General features: G+C 45.4%; 1 protein-coding gene across 1 annotated transcript in view; it reads right to left on the reverse strand.

Moving 5' to 3' along the window:
• gnaz (guanine nucleotide binding protein (G protein), alpha z polypeptide) overlaps window positions 1-9846 on the reverse strand; it is a 386031-nt gene extending 376185 nt beyond the window's left edge. The window contains exon 1 of the mRNA XM_085962000.1: window positions 9567-9846. The gene's annotated coding sequence lies outside the window, so the exon portion shown is untranslated. The remainder of the gene's footprint in view (window positions 1-9566) is intronic.
• Window positions 9847-19940: the final 10094 nt, after the last annotated feature.

Raw genomic sequence — 19940 nt, forward strand, 5'->3', positions numbered from 1 at the left:
CGGAGCTCAGTGCACACAAATTGGGTGTGAGTTCTGGCAAATGTTATCGTTGTGGAAAGACAACGCATGATCAGAACCAGTGTTGGTTTAAAAACCAAGAATGTAGAACTTGTGTTGGGCTTGGACATATAGCTAGAGTATGCAGGTCAGCGAAGAAGACCAGCAACAAGAAGTCACAGCAAGGGAAATACGCAAAGGTACACAAGGTGGCCGAACAGGAGTCCGATTCAGACGCAAGCAGTATTGAACTGGCTAGCTTAAGGGTACTCAACGTTGGTAAGGGTGCAGACCTCCAGACAATTTGGGTTACTCTTCAGATAGAAGGAGTCCAAGTAAAAATGGAATTGGACACTGGATCGGCATTGTCGGTCATGAATAAGAAAGATTACAGAAGGTTATTCCAACATATTCCCCTACAGGATACGGAGATTATATTGACAACCTACACGGGGCAGAGAGTGTACCCCATCGGGACAATAAAGGTTGCAGTGGCCAACAAGGGCGAAGGAAGTCAAATAATGGACTTATATGTGCTACCGGAGGGAGGTCCACCACTACTAGGCCGGGAGTGGTTTAGAAACATAAATGTGGACTGGCATTTGCTAAAAGCCATAAAGAGTGAGAACTCGGTGCAGATAATCAGCCCAGACTCTAGAACTGATGATGGTAAGACCAACCCATGTGCAAAAGACAAAGTTTCAGCACAGAATTCCACTGAGCAACAACAACATAGTTTAACAGAGAATTCTGAGTCTGTCAAGTCTACTGATATGCACATTTTTGAGGGACACTGGGCTCGAACTCAACTCCATTTCAAACTACAACAGCAATTAGAACAAATGATTCGCCGTTTTGAGCAAGAGATGAATGAAATAAAAAAGTTCTTTGTTACAGAGTGGGAGAATCTGGAAAGTCAACAGAAGCAACTGATGGAGAAAATGGAGCAGGAGCACACCAACCATCTGCGCGAGGAGGCCGAACGAATCAAAGCTGATTCAGGTTCTGAAGGTGCGTGCCATAATCTGGTGTCAGAAGAGTTAACGGTCAGCCAATTCCTTCATATGCTGAGGGACAAGACTCTGAAATGGGAAAAACTTGAACACGAGCTGCGATCTTCAAAGGAAAAGGGTTCGGAGCTCTCAAAAGTCATTGAGATGGCTGATGTGACGACACAGACTGAAACGACTGCAACAGAGCAGCCATTGGATGCCAAAAGTACGCTGACTCACGTCAATGTAGAACAACAGACCGCTGAAACAGCTGCTCCGGTAGAGGGATTGCATAGTCCGATCAATCAATCTCCAAAGGAAGTTGAAGTATTAAAATCACAAATGAGGTCACTAGTAAACGATTTGCTGAAAGCCCAGAAAAAGCTGGATGCAGAGGTACACATGAAGAAGTCTCTTCAGGAAAGATGTCTGGATTTGGAACAAGAGCTGGCTAACGTCCAGCTGGGTATGGAGGAAATAGATGACCCTCTCACTGGTCTAGCTCAGGACGACACCGAATATTACCATGACCTGGTGGACGACACCGAATATTACGATGTCCTGTCCTGCCCAGCTTGTAACTTCGACTCCCAAAGTGCAGAAATCATGGAGGAGCACCAAAAGTCTACGGAACATCGGGAGAAGCTGGCTCTACGACGGAAACAGGAGGAAGAGAAGGAGGAACTGCGCATGCAGCTGGCAGCTGTGGCAGCTGACAATGGAGCCCAGAGAGTCTCCAAGAAGCAGAAAAGGAAAAGGAAAAACAGAAGATGACCCATCTGAACCATTGTCACCTCTACCAGATCACACACGTGGTCCCTCCGAACGGAGCCAAATCAGTTCGGAAGTTCAAGCTGTTAAATCCATGAAAGGACTATTGAATGAGTAACGTGAACCGACTACACCACAGAGATTGAATCTGTGAACTGTTTTCCGCAGAGACTGAATCTGTGATATGTTACGTTAAACATGAAGTTATATATGTATATATGTTATTACGTTATGTTAAATGGGGGGGATGACTATAAAGCTAAGAAGGGAGGAGTGTTGTGTATGTAACCTGTTCCACCTTAAGAGAGCTTAAGCCTGTTCCACCTTAAGAGCTGTACTACTTTCTCAGGCTGCTGTAGACGTAATACCGGGGGTGAACACACCGGTATATAAGCACTGTGCAGTAATCTTGTATTCAGTATAGTCCCTACCTCCAACCAGTAAAGACCTGTTCTTATTGTTACTCATTAGTCTGTGTTTTAATTAACTAAATAATTCACAGACTTAACAGGAACTCACAGAAAATATCTGTCATCTGGACTTGTGTCTTTCATATGCAGAAGTTCAAATGAGTTAACGATCATTTGCTGAACCAGTGTTCTTAAAAAATTGATTATTTTATAAGAAATCTCTCATTGCTTATCAGTACTCCAGTCTAATTTCCCTGTCTTCTCAAGCTCTCAACATTACAACATTACAACAATTTCCTTCATTACAGCAGTGACTATATTTCAAAAGTAATTCAATGGTTGTAAAGCAATTTGGGACATCATTTGCAGCATCAGGTGGTTGAGGAGAAGGTTGGTGGAGTTGTTTTTGGTGCTGATGGTGTGCCTGGTGCTGCTGGTGTTGGGGCTGATCATGGTCCGATTCTGAGGACCAAGGTGAGCCAGTATAAACAGCACCCATGCTGATGGAATAGATGGCAGGTCAAGTAGAGGTGACAGAAGCAATCTGTCAATAATGTGATAGGTTCTAACAATGAGGTGACACTGGATGACAACTTTGCTGGAAACACTTGCAGCCTCTAGAAAGCTAAATCTGTGCTGGCAATGCAGTCAGCAACAGCTTCTGCCCAAGGAAAGTGATCACCTGTGGGGTGGGAGTTTTTATTGTACTTTCCTTGCTGTGCACTAATCAGCTGGATCAATGGCCACTCAACTTCCGCCTCAGGTTGACAGACGTGGTTCGCGAGCTGCATGATTCCCGTGGTCATCCAGGGAAATTTGAAAGGTAGGGTTAAAAAGATTCCTAAAGGTCTGACAACTACCTGATAATGATTTAAATTAGCTCGCCCGCCTCTGCTGTTCGGGTTGCTGCCGCACCGGCAAACGTGCCTGAGGGAAAGGCACGTAGGGGCCGGATGATGGCAGGTTTCCGACCCGCTCCAAGATATTGCAAATTTCCCACCCGACCTGCCTCCGATCGCGTCTGCACGGACCCCAGAAATTTTGGCCATAATCTCTGGGTAACCAGTCCAGTACCATCGGCTACCATACCCATGTAACCTCCCTGTTGTGTTGTGAGAAATGGCAGCTTTGACATTAGTGTGCCAATTACTTTGTGCCCATTATCTTTGATGTTACACAGTGTGGTACTATGCCACAGGATATTTACACTTCAGTGAAGTATAGTGCACAAGCGCTGGCATTAATTACATTTGTAAAACAGCCTTTGATTTATCAACATGAACCTCATTGCTCTCACATGCTGCCATTCCAGCACCCATCTGCTGCTGATACGACTTGACTTTAAACCAACAATCCAGCACCATCTTTACTGCATGTTTATTCGGAACAATAAGATCAAACAATATATGGAGTTCACTTCATGGTAATCAGGAGTGAGAACCTGGGTTAATTCTGTCAGTCATTAAAGAGTTGATCTCCTTACTCCAGCTGAGTTCAGCTAACTTAGTACAGACTAGGGATTGAACCTGAGACTTCCTTAGTCTCTATAGCTCAGTATGATGGGCACTTAAATACTGAATTATAACAATAGGCTTTAATAACAGATTCAACAACACCTTGTTTCTGGCATTGACCGCATGTTTACTGTTTTACAAATAATTGCTCCTAACAGAAATTTGTATTTGTGAGTAGATTTGTAGTAGTGAATATATTTGTGTAATGGTGCACTTTTACTGGAACTAAATGTTGCTGTTTGAATCAATATCAATTACCACTTTATTTTATAATGCATTCTAAGCACTTCTCTGGTGACTGCGCCGATTTGGATATCATGGCCTAGAAATTGAACCGTGCTCATTTATGGGCACACAGGGATTGTAGTTTGCACGCCCCCATGCCTGAACGATGAGGGCCGGGATTCTCCAGATATTGGGCGTCGGGCCTCATTTAATTGTTCTCCGCGAAGCGCGGAAAGCCCATGAAGAGGTTAGGTGTTATCGGGGGCTGGTGCCTGGATCGGGGGTTGGGGCCGCGGATCGGGCCGGGGGTTGGGTCCAGGGTCAAGTGTGGGAGTCCAGGATCCAGCATTGGCTGAGGAGACCGGTGGTCAGGGATTGGGTGTCAAGACAGGCGGCTGGAGATGGGGCGGCGAGGGGGTGGGGGGTGGCGGTCGAGGGTCGGGAGAGGAAGCCAGGAGGTCAAGAGACGAGGTCGGGGGTTGGGAGCGGTGGCGATTGGTTGGGGGGGTTAAATATGGGGTCGAGAGTAGCAGAAGTGCTTACATTCAAATAAGTAAGTTGCCTTCTTTGTTCCATGCGATCCCTAGTCCTGCTGTTCCAGAGTGAAGCCCGCGATGGCGCCGGCTGCCTCAAGGCAAACCAGTTTTGGAGTGAGGACCTCAAACAGGTGTTCGGCCCCTTATTTGCACATGCAAAGTGCCTAACGCCTACTTCAGTGCAGGTAAAGGATGCTTTTCCTTTGCCCATTCCAGTATATGGCAGGCGCACTTCCGGCCGGAAATGTGCACATGCTTCCTGCCCGCCATTTTGGGGCCATTGTAGTCCGAGTAGCTCCCGAAAAACAGGTTCTGCATGGACCAATTTCTAGGCCCATAAGTACAAAGAGGACAGGACTCACCTCTACAGTGTTCACTATAATTATCCTTGGCTGCCATTATATTGCACTACTTTCTGATTTATAATCATTCACACCTACCCTAGTGCTATTAGCCCTGAAATTCCAGCATTTTTGGGGGAGGTTCTGCTGCCATAGTTACAGCAGGAGACCAGACTAGCCCCCGTGGAATTTCAGGGCCATTGTGTCATGTAATGTCCTTACTCAGATAGTTCCGTTTGTTTTGCCGAGTAGAATTCTGCTTTTGTCTGAACAAACCAAAGAATCTGCCAAAAATATCACCAAACTATTGATTTTTTTTAAGAAAAGGCTTTTTAGCTCCATATTTCTGCTTTAACTTTGATCTAATTGCAGGACTTGGGGCATAATGTTAGGAAAAGCAATTTATTTTTAACTGGAGAGAAGAAGATTGAGAGGAGACATGAAGTAATGCCAGACATGGGTAATACAGACTTAAGCAAGCTATTTACATGTAACTTAGAATGTGAGTGTCTCGCTAGAGGACATATATACAAAGTTATAACGCCTCAAAGGAAGATTTTTTCTGCCCCCCACAAGAGTAATGGATATGATGACTGCACTCCCAGTAAAAGCAGCTAATACTATGTTGATAAACTCATTTAAAAAAAGACCTGAATAGGTTTCTGTTTCTAAATGGGCTTGAAGGCGAGATGGACGAAGATGATCAGGTGCTGCACGGAACACATTGGTTTCTCGGGATTACGTACGTGCTGCCTGTGGGGCCAATTAGCCAGAATTGAATGGGGTGGGTTCTACTGCTGCAGGTATAGTCCAGCTACTGTTTGACAGCAGTTCATTTTTAGAGCGGCAGAAGCAGATAGGACAAAGCGACACTGGCTCACTTGTTTAGTCAGGGGGAGGCAGAGCTCTGTGACACACACTTAAACATGTGCTGCTTGTGATTGCTGGTAGAATTTCTAATGTTCGAAAATTGCCAATGAGACAATTGCTTAGAAACCTAAAGGTGATTCAACAAACAGCTTGGTTCTGTAACCTTTAATACCCTTACCTAACAAAAATCTATCAGTCTCAGTTTTTAATTTTTCAATTGACCCCTCAGCCACAACAGCTTTTTGGGGGAGAGAATTCCAGATTTTCACTACCCTTTGTGTGAGGAAGTGCTTCCTGACATCACCTCTGAAGGGCCTAGCTCTAGTTTTAAGGTTATGCCCCCTTGTTTTGGAATCCCCCACCAGATGAAATTGTTTCTTTCTATCTACCCTATCAGCTCCTTTAATCATCTTAAGCACATCAATTAGATCAGCCCTTAATCTTCTATACTCGAGGGAATATAATCCTAGTCTGTGCAACCTGGCCTCATAATTTAACCCTTTTAGCCTCAGTATCATTCGGGTGAATCTGCGCTGCACCCCCTGCAAGGCTAGTTTTATCACATCCGCCACTGCCCTGACTGAGATCAGCTAACTCAGCACATACTGGGGCTGATACCTGGAACCGTCCTGGCCTTTCCACTCATCTACTACTGGGTAAACATGCTGAGCCATAGGAAAGGGTGCTGGGAAGTCTTTATAATCTTTAATTTCGAAGTGTGAAAATTGGCTTTACAGGAGTAGCAAGATAACTGTAAAGTGAATTAATATGACACTTCATTCTCAAGGTGGTCTCACACCTGGCACTAAAACCTGACTTTTCTGCATTTGTGGTGCTTGGGATTTCTTGATATCTACCGGCCAATATGTAATTAGAAAATGCCCCTCAAAAACTGGGCTGACACTGGTCTAGAGGCAGTTATACTCTGATTCCTGTGTCACTTCAGAGCAAAATTAACACTTCCGGACTCAATATTGAGTTCAACAATTTCAGATCATAACCTCGGCCCCTATTACATTTTTACTTATATTTTTTATCCACCCCTTTGTTTTGGCCCTCTCCCCCCACTTTCCTTTTTTTTTCTCTCTCCCACATGGCAGCTGTCTCTCATTCTGCCAGAACATTTCACACCTAATCTGAGCTGTCTTTTGTCTCCACTAGTCCTATCACCATCTCGTCTGGTTTTGAATACCTCTTAATGTCCCTTCACTTCTTTTGTTCTCTCCCAGCCCTGCCTTTCAATCTATTTCATTTCCTTTCCAGTTTTGAAAAAGGGTTCGACCCGAAACGTCGACTCTAATTTCTCTCCACGGATGTTTCCTGGTCTGCTGAGTTTTTCCAGCATTTTCTAACACTATTCAGTGTTGCAAAACTTCTACTTTACCTACACTGTTAGATTGGGTTAGTATCCTGGCATTTCATTTGTTTGCCTAGAGGGAGGGGGGAGTTCAGCAAGGAATCTTACAAAGCTTTATCCATTTTACCTGTTATTTGTAAACTTCCTCAGGAGATTGGGTGGGATGGGGACAGTCCTTAATAGGATTAATTGTACATTGTCCTCGGAGGGAATGGGTTTGATGATGCCAAAAGCCTTACTTTGGGTTCTGATGAAATGTCATCGACATGAAACGTTAACTCTGTTTCTCGCTCTACAGATGCTGCCTGACCTGCTGAGTGTTTCCAGCATTTCCTGTTTTTATTACTTCCTCATGTTTTTATCCCCAGTTCTCTGCAGGACCTGTTCAGCTCCAGATGACCACCTGAGTGAGCAGTGGACAGTAGCCCTGCTGTCATTGACTCTCTATGGTTGTCCGACATGAGGCGTTCTTGCAATGGGAGGAGGGAAATTCACTCATTTTGCCACTCTCCCAGGTTGACATCTTGGCACATTGTGTGGCCCAATAGATCAAAAATTCAATGGTGACAACAGGACCTGAACCCATTTAATTGGGCAGCAGCTCCTTTATTGTCAGGTCACTTGGTTCAGTCTAATTTAATTTTTCATCATTTTCTGAATCATTCCTTTCTCCTTTTAATCCTCCAGCCTCTGTATCGTACTCCAACCGAGAATGCTCACAAGCATTAACAAAGCCCTGGCTTCGAAATTAGCTGCTGGGGGACGTGCAAACATGCATATAGACGTGCCCTCATAATTCCTTTCTCCCTTCCCTGCCCTCTCTTTACAGAAACATTTAATCTCTTTAACCACCTTCCTCAGATAGCACAATGGGAACATTCTTGGTTTCACCCTTTTAAAAAAAATGCTTCTTTTTTTCATGTGTACATTAAAATTCCATTACAATGCAAATTATTCATAGACAATTGATGTTTTCCCCATTTGATCTACACCCATGTTGAGCCTCCTGCTCCTTTAGCTTTGAGAGTAAAGATTTCAGAACCACAGTCGCTTTGTGACCGGCTTCTCAAGGGCAGCTCCACAATAAAGCACGAGCAATCACATTCCATGATTAAAACCGTCACTTTCCACCTTCCCCCAATGAAGTGAAGTGCTGTGTTGCCATGAAATAGCCCCTATGCAGTAATAACAGTAAAGTTAATGAAATTCATCAACCACCTGGGTGCTAGATTAAAGTGTGAGACAGTCCTGGGACATGAAGTCAGGTCTACAGAGATGAGAAAAGTGTAACTGAACAGCTTCACTATTGGGACACCTAAACAGTGTAAGGTATTGACCCACGAGGTATATTACTAGTTACATTACATTCCTGTTCAGATCCCAACCTAGACTACAATCCTCTGGGTGAGTGGCAGATGTACCTTAGATGTAATATGTTGTGGTAGCAGAACATGCTGTTCTGACAGCATGAGGAGATATCAGTTAGTAAAACCTGTCCCACCCTCTAAAACGTGCCTGTTGGCAGTGATTGCGGCCATGCAGTGGTCAGAGACACACAGGCTGTCCTGCCCTTCTAATTACAGGCGGAATTCTTGCAGGCAGGGATGCTGAAAGTAGGTGAATGTAAAGGGGGAAGTTTGATTTTAATTCCTAAATTTGGTTACCCTCTTACCCAACCTTCAGGTGAGATGTGGCAGTGTTTCAAGAGCATCTGTGACTGGATCCACAGTCTGGATTTTAGCCTAGGTAGTCCAAATACAGAAGGGTCCAGCTTGATATGTCTCTACGCGAGCTGCATTCAGAATGTACTTATTGAAATCCTGGTACAGAATGTCTTACAAGAGAACAGGCAAAAAAAAAATCCTCAATTCAGATCAGATACCTTGTAGATGACATCATTACAGGAGATGAAACAGGAGCTGGCTACTGGATGCTCGCAGGCTGCGAAATAGCATGCATTTCCCCAGGGGCTTTTTTTTCCTTGGGTCTGTCATATCTGAAATGGCATCGGGAACAAATGCTGTCCCATCCTCTTTATAAAGAAGCCCACATACACTGTAGGTTAGAAACACTAGCAACAAGATTCAGTAAGCAGTGACAAAAGCCTCAAATATTATCATTTTCCCCTTTTTTTTTTCAATAAAATTTTTTCCACCAGAGAAACACCACGAGACTGGGTCTTGCATTTTTTATATTAGTAAATGGAACCACCGCTTATGAAGAGCATTGCCACAATTATAACTGAGCAACCTCAGAATTATTACATGAAATTGAATCATTCATAAATGCATTGCACTGTAGTCCAGAGGTCCTTGAATAGCATTGATACCCAAATCAATTCCCCCCATCCTCATCCTCACTCCCAATCCATACAACCACTTTTTCCAACACTCTACAGCAAATTATTTATGGGGGAATGATGGCAGCAAGCCAGGATTCACACACCAGTACATGGAGCAAAAAAAACCCTTTATTTGAAAGTACGACAAACCCACAAGAGAGCACAGCAAGAGGGCAAGTGTATTGAGCAAAAGACAGGAGAGCTCCACTTACCCCTGCGTTCTCCAGCAGTCAGCTTCTTGTCTTGCCTGGCTGTTTTGTGTATACACACTGTCAGAGTGCCTCCCTGTCCTTCACAGCAGCATCAATGCCTGCCGGGGGAGGAAGCCAGGATCACTGCAGTGCTGTGTGTCGAAGACAGATCCCAGCAGCTAGCAGCACTCTTCCTTTTCCCTGCTTCCTCCAGAATGTGTATGGTTGTGATTTGATTAGAGTGCAGTGAGCAAGCTGTCGTGTGTGTGTGTGTGTGTGTGTGTATGTGTGTGTGTGAGGGGGGGGGGCGGCGTTGGTGGGGGGGTAGGTCCACGGCAGCACCAGCTACAGAGCCGATATTCCTTTTGACAGGAAGGGTTGAGCAGCCCTTACCGAGACCCACTCACAGCAGCTACAGTAGCACAGCTGATCTGTTTGAGGTGCGCGCTAACAGAAAGTCAGAATGACCCCCGATTGGCTGCCAGTGGAGGATGCTGTCTGGACTGCCATTACTGCTGGCAAATCATCTTGCCTGCTGCCTGCTGCCTGCTCCATAGCTGTTCAGGGAAAAAGGTTTTTTTTGGAAATACAGCCTATACTCTTATTATTTCTATCCTTCATTAATCAGACATCTTTTATTTAACAAGCACCAACAAAAATATGGAATAAATATGGATTTCTTTTATAATTAAAAGTATCAATGAATATAAGCATCAGTATTAGAACTCATTTTGTACAAGTATCGCCGGCTTTTTATCTGGATGCTGCAGTGTGCACCAGTATCCTCACACACTGTGATCAGAACTGGCATTCCAGTAATGCAGGGAAGCACAAAGCTGTGTCTGTTAGAAGCACACGGTCGGCAGGAGGGATATTTTTTCCCAATGATTCTATTCTTTGGCCTTATTCCATGCAGTTGATTCATAATAAAATGGTCCAGTGATGTTTTGTGTTGCTGAAGTGCACCCGCGTGGTTCTTGGCTGCTGCACCAAATGGCCGAATTGTAAAGTTGATGAGAAAATGTTCTGCTCAGTAGTGCCCCTTTTATAAATCAAACTGTTACTCAGAATTGCCACTAATGTCCTTGTCTTTCTGTCTCTACTTTCCTGACAGCATTGATCCACACCACAGTACAATCGCACTGTCAGAACCTACATGTGAGATATAACCAGGCTGCGCAAATTGATTCAGCTCGCGCACACCCTCAGGCTCAGTAACTTTTCTCAGTCTTATCATTGTCCTTGTGCGCACTATTCGTAATATTGTCCCTGTAATCCCGGGAAGGAGGGAGGGGTTGGGGTCAATCCCGGTCTCCCATCAGAACTTCAGCAGGAGACGAGTAGAACCCTGGAGAAACGGCATCAATGCCTGTTTGCAATGTGCTGTTTCTCCAGAGGTTTTACCAGCCTCCCGCTGAAGCTACAGTGGGAAATCAGGAGAAAAAACCCCAGAAAAATAAATTATTAGGAATCTTTTATCCTCCAAAAAGCACAGATTATAACACTCTCGCTTTAGAGGAATATTTTACCCCATTTTAACTGGGAATGGCCGAAAATCTGAGTTCATCTGAATAATGATATTTCAGGTTTGTCAGACAAATGGATACATTCTTCATTTAGAATCATAGAAACAGGAGGAGGCCATTCAGCCCCTCGAGCCCGTTTGGCCATTCAATGAGATTAGGGCTGATCTACCTGCCTTGATTCCATAACCTTTAATACCCTTGCCTAACAAAAATCTATCAATCTCAGTTTTGAAATTTTCAATTGACCCGCAGCCTCAATAGCGTTTTGGGGGAGCGAGTTTAAATTATTTTAATGTTGTCAAATTCATCCTTTATTCACTGGCAGAGGCTGGGTTTGGAGACACAGCAACACATCAGCTTATCATACTTGCTGCTGATTCCATTGTGAAATCATTCATTTTGGGCTGGATTTTCCGTTACCCACCCTGATCACAAGGTGCGGGTCTGCTGAGCTGCTCTGCTGACGCGTTTGCAGCCGGTGTATTTAAGGGTCACATTTCACAATTAGATCTCATGTCGTTTCTGATGCTCCTGAGTGCTGGTGCTCTCCACGGTGTCTGCAGAAAGACAAAAGGCAGCTCCCCGCTTCAACGATGAATCCCTCCATGTTCTTGTGGAGGGAGTCAGAGGACATCGGGAGGTCCTATACCCAGGTGATGGAAGAAGGAAACCTCCTCAGCAGCCAAAGACAGCCTGGCTGCAAATAGCCGAGGAGGTCAGTGCCAGGTCTGTGTATAGATGCACCTGGGTCCAATGCAGGAAAAGTTCAATGATCCCCTGCGCTCTGGAAAAGTGAGTATAAAAGCTCACTTACCTTAATTCTGCTGTGCCTGTCATCACATCCCCATCACTCTGCATTGTCAACCCTACTCCTGCACATCCTAACTCACCCCAAATCACTTGCATAATCACCCATCCCTCTCTTTCTATGTACAGAATCACTTCCCCATCTTACTATGCACCCCTCACACCCATCCTCAAGGTTATACAATGACAACAACTAACAACTCAAAAGAAGGGAACTTGGTAATGGGAACTGTTGTGTTTGTACCGCTATACACAACTGCGTAAAATAATAAAGCAGCAGAGACTGAGAGTAACTTCAAGTGATCTTTACTGGGTAACTGGAACTTCGGCACTGACTATACAAATCGATACGCGTCTGTTATATACGCTCGCAACTAAGGATGTACATCTGTAAAACAAAGTAGTCCCTTCAATGTTGTAAACATTACACTTCCTCCCCCTTTAGTTTAATAGTATATTAACGCAAAATTTCTATAATTAACCTACAGAGCCTGTCTTTACAGTAACCTTTTTGTTTTCTTAAAATTAACAAAATTCAAATTCCAACATAACATTTTATTTTGTCAACAGCCCTTTTACAAGTCAATTCTCTGGGGAGGCCTCCTCTGCCTCTCTGGGTAACGTCTCTTCAGACTCTTTTGCTTTGGGGAATGAGACTGTACAGGTACAGGTGCATTTAGTGAGCTATCAGCACAGGTAGAGCTCTCAGCTGTGGATGAGGCTGGTGCTGATGCTGATGAATCAGGAGTGTCTGTTTCCATGTCAGGTGAGTCTGGGCGAGGTATAGGGGTGTTTTCCACCTGAACATCCAGAATTTGGTCCACATGACGTCTCAAAACGTTCTCTCCCACATCCACAGTATACATCAGTGGTCCCTCTCTTGTGGATATTGTCCCTGGTTGCCACTTTTCCGTCCGGAAATCACAAGCAAGAACTGACTGTCCCACACTGAAGCTTCTTGTTGGCTTAGCATTCAAATGTTTGAACTGTTTGTTCTCTACATCACGACGTACATTCGGTTTAAGAAGGTCCATGCGAGATCTCAGGTTCCTGTTCAGAAACATCATCGCTGGAGTCTGATTAGTGGCTGCATGTACTGCGTTCCGATAAGCAAAGAGGAAATTGTCTATCTTGTGTTGCAGTGGTAGATTCTCGCTGTACATTGCTTTGATGGCCTTCTTGAAAGTCTGTACGAATCTTTCTGCCAAGCCATTTGTAGCTGGATGGTACGGGGCAGATGTGTAGTGCTTGATTCCATTTTTCCTCATGAAACCTTGGAATTCGTCAGAGACAAATTGTCATCCATTGTCTGTGCAGATTTGTTCTGGTAGGCCATTTCTAGCGAACATGGTCCTCAGAACTGAAATGGTCTTTTCAGATGTGGTTAATTTCATTTTAATGACCTCGGGCCATTTGGAATGTGCATCGACTGCAATCAGGAACATGGAGTCCATGAACGGTCCAGCAAAGTCGATGTGCATGTTGAGTCTGTGTTTTCAATTGCAGTTATACTGAATAACAGGACACAGACTACAGAAGTAAGTAAACAGGTCTTTAGTGATTGAGGGTCAGGGCTGAACTGAGATACACATTATGGCAGGGCTTTGATTTGTCACTGCATGCGTGGCGTTTCGATACGCCATCAGGAAATTGTCCACCTTATGTTGTAGTGGAATATGGTCTTCACTCATGGCCTTTATCGCCTTTTTGAGCGTTTGTACAAATCTCTCGGCCAACCCATTTGTAGCCGGATGATATGGGGCAGATGTATAGTGTTTCACCCCATTCTTTTTCATGAATTTCTGGAATTCTTCTGACACGAACTGTGGTCCGTTGTCTGAACATATTTGCTCCGGCAACCCATTCCTTGCAAATATGGTTCTTAGAACTGCGATCGTCTTCTCAGAGGTAGTGGTCGACATCTTAATCACTTCTGGCCATTTAGAATGTGCGTCTACTGCTATCAAAAACATGGAATCCATGAATGGACCTGCAAAGTCGATATGCACACGTTGCCATGGGGTTGAAGGCCATTCCCACGGATGCAGCGGTGCAATTGGAGATGCATTTTGAACTTTTTGGCACCCTGAGCAGCTTTTAGTCAGATCCTCTATTTGTTTGTCGATACCTGGCCACCACACATAAGCCCTAGCAAGGCTTTTCATCTTGACTCCCCCCAGATGACCTTCGTGCAATTCTTTCAGAACTCTCTCTCTTAATTTCGGAGGAATAATCACCCTTGTTCCATACATCAATGTTCCTTGACATACGGACAGCTGTTCTCGTCTGGCTGAGAATGCTGGTAACAGTGGTTCACCATGTGCTGGCCATCCCTTCACTGTCAAGTCGTAGACCCGAGACAGTGTCGGGTCATTTCGGGTCTCTCTCTCAATACCCGCATTGGTGACTGGTAAGCATTCGATGATGGTCGAGTGAAATATCTCGACAGGGCCAACTGCCAGTGCCTCTTCCGCTGTAGGTAGTGGCAGGCGCGACAGCCCATCAGCATTACCATGTTGCTTTGTACCTTTGAATTCAATATCATATCGATGTGCCCCTAGGAAAAGGGACCATCTCTGAAGCCTCTGCGCCGTCATTACCGGAACACCCTTCTTAGGGTTGAAAATGGAAAACAACGGCTGGTGATCTGTCAGCAGCGTAAACTTTTGGCCTTGCAGGTAATGGTTAAATTTCTTAACTCCCCACACGAGGCTGAGAGCCTCCCTATCTATCTGAGCGTAGTTGCGCTCAGCGGAGGTCAATGATCTGGATGCGAAAGCGACTGGCCTTTCCGAGCCATCTGGAAACTTATGTGAGAGCACTGCCCCGATACCATATGGAGAAGCATCACAAGCTAAGCGAATAGGCAGCGTTGGGTTAAAGTGAGCCAACACTTCCTTAGAGGTGATCAGTGCCTTGCTCTTTTGAAAAGCCCGCTTACAATCATCGCTCCACTTCCATGGTATTCCCATTTGCAAAAGATTGTTTAGCGGGTGTAACACCGTGGATAAATTTGGAGTGGTAATAGTTAACCAACCCGAGGAACGACTTCAACTGGGATACATTTTCCGGTGCAGGAGCTTTTACAACAGCTTCGATCTTGTCAGGTGACTTATGGAGCCCCTCCCGGTCAATGACGTGGCCGCAGTACGAGATTCGCTTTTGAAAGAACTCTCATTTCTGGCGATTAACTCTGAGCCCATATTCTTTCAATCTGATGAGCACCTGCTCCAAATTCGCGAGGTGATCCTTATCGTTATCTCCTGTAATCAGGATGTCATCCAGGTAGCATTGTGTGCCTGGAATTCCCTGCAATACCTGCTCCATGGCCCTTTGCCAAATCGCTGGAGCCGATGCCACTCCAAAAACCAGTCTATTATACCGATATAAGCCCTTATGCGTGTTGATCGTGAGATACTGACGTGACGCTTCATCAACTTCCATCTGTAGGTACGCCTACGCCAGGTCTATCTTAGTGAAGTGTTTCCCGCCAGACAGCGAAGCGAAGATATCTTCAATCCGCGGAAGCGGATATTGCACCATGTGAAGAACCGGATTAACAGTGATCTTGAAATCGCCACAGATGCGAACCTTCCCAGGTTCCCCCGGCTTGTTGCTCAACGAACGCTTCATGACAGGAACAATGGGTGTAGCCCATTTGCTCCAGTCCACCTTGGACAGTACCCCTGAATGTTCTAGCCCTTCCAGCTCTGCTTCCACAGCAGGTCGTATCGCATAAGGCACCGGTCTGGCTTTGAAAAATTTTGGGTTTGCATGTTCTTCAACCTTGATGGTTGCCGTAATTCCTTTCAGTGTTCCAACTCCCTGTTGGAACACCTCCTTAGCATTGTCTAAGATTTTGGACAGTCGTTTAGGTTTGACGTCGTCCTCCTTACAGGCATCTACAGTCAGTGCTTGTATGGAATGCCAGTCCACATTTATTCTCCGGATCCATTCCCGTCCCAGTAGTGGCGGACCTCCATCAGGTAACACATACAAGTCCATTTTCTGACTTTCTTTACCATTGTAGACCACGTTTACTTTTATCTTTCCTTTGGGGCATACTATTTGCCCCGTGTATGTTTTCAATACAATCTCCGTATCCCTCAGGGGAATGTGCGAGAATAACCTTTTGTAATCTTGCTTATTCATGACCGTTAATGCCGACCCAGTGTCCAATTCCATCTTTACTTGGACTCCTGCTATCCGAAGCATGACCCAGATAGTTTGGTGGTCTGCTGTGTTACCCACATTATGTATTTTTAGACAACCCAGTTGCTTACTGTTGGAGTCTGAATCCGTCTTCTGTTCATCCGAACTGTTCTCTGTCACCTTGTGTACTTTTTTGTACTTCTCCTGTGGTGACTTTTTGCTGCTGGTCTTCTTTCCGGACCGGCATACTCTCGCTATGTGACCAAGTTTGCCACATTGCCTGCATTCTTTATCTTTGAACCAGCACTGGTTCTGGTCATGCGTTGTCCTTCCACAACGATAGCACTTTACTGTGCCCCATGCCATTTCATTGGTGCTGAATTCCAATGGCCTTTGCTGTATCTCTGCAGCGCCCCGTGCTGCTGCCTCGTGGGATGCTGCAATGCTGAAAGCTTTGTCCAGCGTAAGGTCCTTTTCCTCTAGCAGTCGCTTCTGTGTTCCTTCCCTTAGGAGCCCACACACAAACTTATCTCTCAGTGCGTCTGCTAGTCCTGTTCCGAACTGGCAGTACTTTGATAACTTGCGCAGTTCTGTTAGGAATTCAGCGTTGCTTTCTTCTTTAAGTTGAATTCTTTTGTAGCATTTAAATCATTCTGCTATCAGCAGCGGCGTGGGGTTTAAATGCTCCTGCAGGATAGTAACAATATTCGCAAAACTCTTCCCTACCGGTTTGTCTGGTGTTACAAGGTTCCTTAATAACCCGTACGTCTTTGCACCCATTGAGTTTAATAGGGTTAGTGCTTTCTTATCATCCGGTACCTCATTCGTTGTACAGTAAACTTCGATGCGTTCCACATAAGTGGCCCAATCTTCCACATCGTTATCAAAAGCAGTGATGTTACCCGTTTTTGGCATCCTTGCTGAGTTTCTCCTTCCCCTTTGGATATTATTATTATTTATTAATTTTTTTCCAAGATGGCGGCTTTTCCTGCACTTGGTGACTTTTCTCGCGCTTGTCTTCTTCCCCCGCCGACTCAAAATGGCGATTCCCACGCTGTTGCCATCGACGCCTCCCTGCGGTCCTTTATTTTCCCCTGTGTTGCTGCTCTTGTTCCCCTGTCGCTCCCGCGGTCCTTGTGGCCATAAAACACTTTTCTGGCTGCTGCGCGTCTCTGCCCGATTGCAGTCCGGCCCCTGACACCGGCTGCGGTCATGTTCTCCACCCTTTTCGTCGTTTTCCCTCCCCTTCTCCCACTGATAACTCGGCCGACTTCCCCCCCGTGCCGCTCGATCGGGCTTACCCGCCGCTGTCGTAGAAGGGATGCTCACTGATGCTTGACTTCGTGGCCAGCAAACCAACCCGGGTTTCCGATGGCCTCCCGTGCGATGCAGGATGTTGAGGGCGGATGCCCTTTTTCGACGCCCGTTTCTGAGGACGAAGCTTCCTTTGATGCAAAACTGCCGCTAGGTAAGATCAGACTCGTCGCCACTGTTGAGTCTGTGTTTTCAATTGCAGTTATACTGAATAACAGGACACAGACTACAGAAGTAAGTAAACAGGTCTTTAGTGATTGAGGGTCAGGGCTGAACTGAGATACACTTTGCTCCACAGGGTTTATATACCGGTGTGGTCACCACCGGTACTACAATGTACAGGAGCCATCAAAAAGTAGTCCATCACCTTAAGGTATCCTCTTAAGGTGGTACAGGTTACATACACTACAGTGCACACGTTGCCATGGTGATGAGGGCCATTCCCATGGATGGAGAGGGGCTTGTGGCGGTGCGTTCTGGACCTTTTGACATCCTGAGCAGCTCTTTGTCAGGTCCTCGATCTGTTTGTCAATTCCCAGCCACCACACATATCCACGGGCAAGGCTTTTCATCTTTACCGTACCTAAGTGGCCTTCATGCAGTTCATCTAGCACTCGGTTACGAAGCTTGGGAGGAATCACAACCCGTGAGCCACACATCAGTGTTCCCCGACACACTGATAACTGCTCCCTCCTAGCTGAGAATGCTGGAAACAATAAGTCACCAAGCGCTGGCCATCCCTTCACAGTGATGTCATAAACTTTTGACAATGTTGGGTCATTGCGTGTTTCTCTTTCAATGAGAGAGTTTGTCACTGGTAGCTGCTCAACTATTGTTGTGTGAAATACCTCTGCTGAGTCAACTGTTGTAGTTCTCTCTGAGGTCGGCAGTGGTAAACGTGACAAACCATCGGCGTTGCCATGTTGCTTGGTCCCCTTGTATTCAATGTCATACAGGTGAGCCCCTAGGAAGAGTGACCATCGCTGCAGCTGTTGTGCCGTCATCACTGGAACGCCCTTCCTTGGGTTGAAGATTGAAACGAGAGGCTGGTGGTCAGTTAACTGTGTAAACTGTTGACCATACAAGTAGTGGTTGAATTTCTTGACTCCCCACACAAGGCTGAGGGCCTTTCAGTCAATCTGTGCATAATTGCGTTCAGCTGTAGTCAATGATCTTGAGGCAAAGGCTATTGGTCTTTCTGAGCCGTCTGGGAACTTATGTGACAACACGGCACCAATGCCATGGGGTGAAGCATCACATGCCAGTCGAATAGGTGAGGATGGGTCAAAGTGAGCTAGCACCTCTTCTGAAGTAATGAGTCTTTTACTCTCTTGAAAAGCTTGTTCACAGCTGTCACTCCACTTCCATTGTGACCCTGTCTGTAGCAGTGCATTTAGTGGACGTAACACTGTGGATAGGTTGGGCAAGAACTTGTGATAGTAGTTCACCAGTCCAAGATATGATCTCAACTGAGACACATTTTCAGGTGTTGGTGCATTAATCACAGCTTCAATCTTGTCTGGAGACTTGTGTAAACCATCCTTGTCAATCACATGTCCACAGTATGAGATTTCCTTTTTGAAAAACTCACACTTGTCTCGGTTCGCTCGGAGCCCATACTCCCGTAACCTGATGAGCACCTGTTCGAGGTTGGAAAGGTGGTCGTTGTCATTCTTGCCAGTAATGATGATGTCATCAAGATAACACTGAGTACCTGGGATCCCCTGCAGGACTTGGTCCATTGCCCTTTGCCAGATTGCAGGAGCTGATGCTATTCCGAATACCAGCCGATTGTACTGGTAAAGGCCTTTGTGCGTATTTATTGTCAGGTACTTCTTTGATGCATCATCAATTTCCATTTGGAGATAGGCCTGGGCCAAGTCAATCTTTGTGAAGTGTTCCCCTCTTGACAGGGAAGCAAAGATGTCCTCAATGCAAGGCAATGGGTACTGTACTGTGTGGAGGACTGGGTTAATAGTCACTTTAAAGTCTCCGCAGATGCTCACTTTTCTTGGCTTTCCTGGTTTTGTGCTGGAGGTTTTCTTCATCACTGAAACTATAGGTGTGGCCCATTCACTCCAATCCACCTTGGACAGGACCCCTAACTGCTCCAAGTTCTCCAGCTCTGTTTCTACTGAAGGACGAATTGCATAAGGCACTGGTCTGGCCTTGTAGAACTTTGGATTTGCGTTCTCCTCAATCTTAATTTTTGCTTTCATGCCCTTAAGTGTTCCTATTCCCTTCTTGAACACTTCCTGAGAGTCAGAGAGTATTTGTGACAGTCTCTCAGGAGTGGTGTTGCTGTCCTCCTTTGCTGACACAAACAGTGCTTGGATGGTGTGCCAATCCAACTGTATTTTCCTGAGCCATTCGCGTCCCAGCAATGGTGGTCCTCCATTTTTCAGTACATAGAGGTTCAATTGCGGTATTTTTTTTTCTTTGTATGTCACTGTCACTTTTATTTTACCTTTGGGGCGCACTCTTTGTCCTGTGTATGTCTTTAACAGTACTTTAGTTGGCCTTAGCAGTATGTGTGAAAACAGTCATTTGTAGTCATGTACAGAGATCACTGTTAAAGCTGAGCCTGTGTCCAACT

Source organism: Somniosus microcephalus, chromosome 19, assembly GCF_052327205.1.
Source record: "Somniosus microcephalus isolate GS21.2 chromosome 19, FLI_Smic_1.0, whole genome shotgun sequence".
NCBI classification, from domain to species: Eukaryota; Metazoa; Chordata; class Chondrichthyes; order Squaliformes; family Somniosidae; genus Somniosus; species Somniosus microcephalus.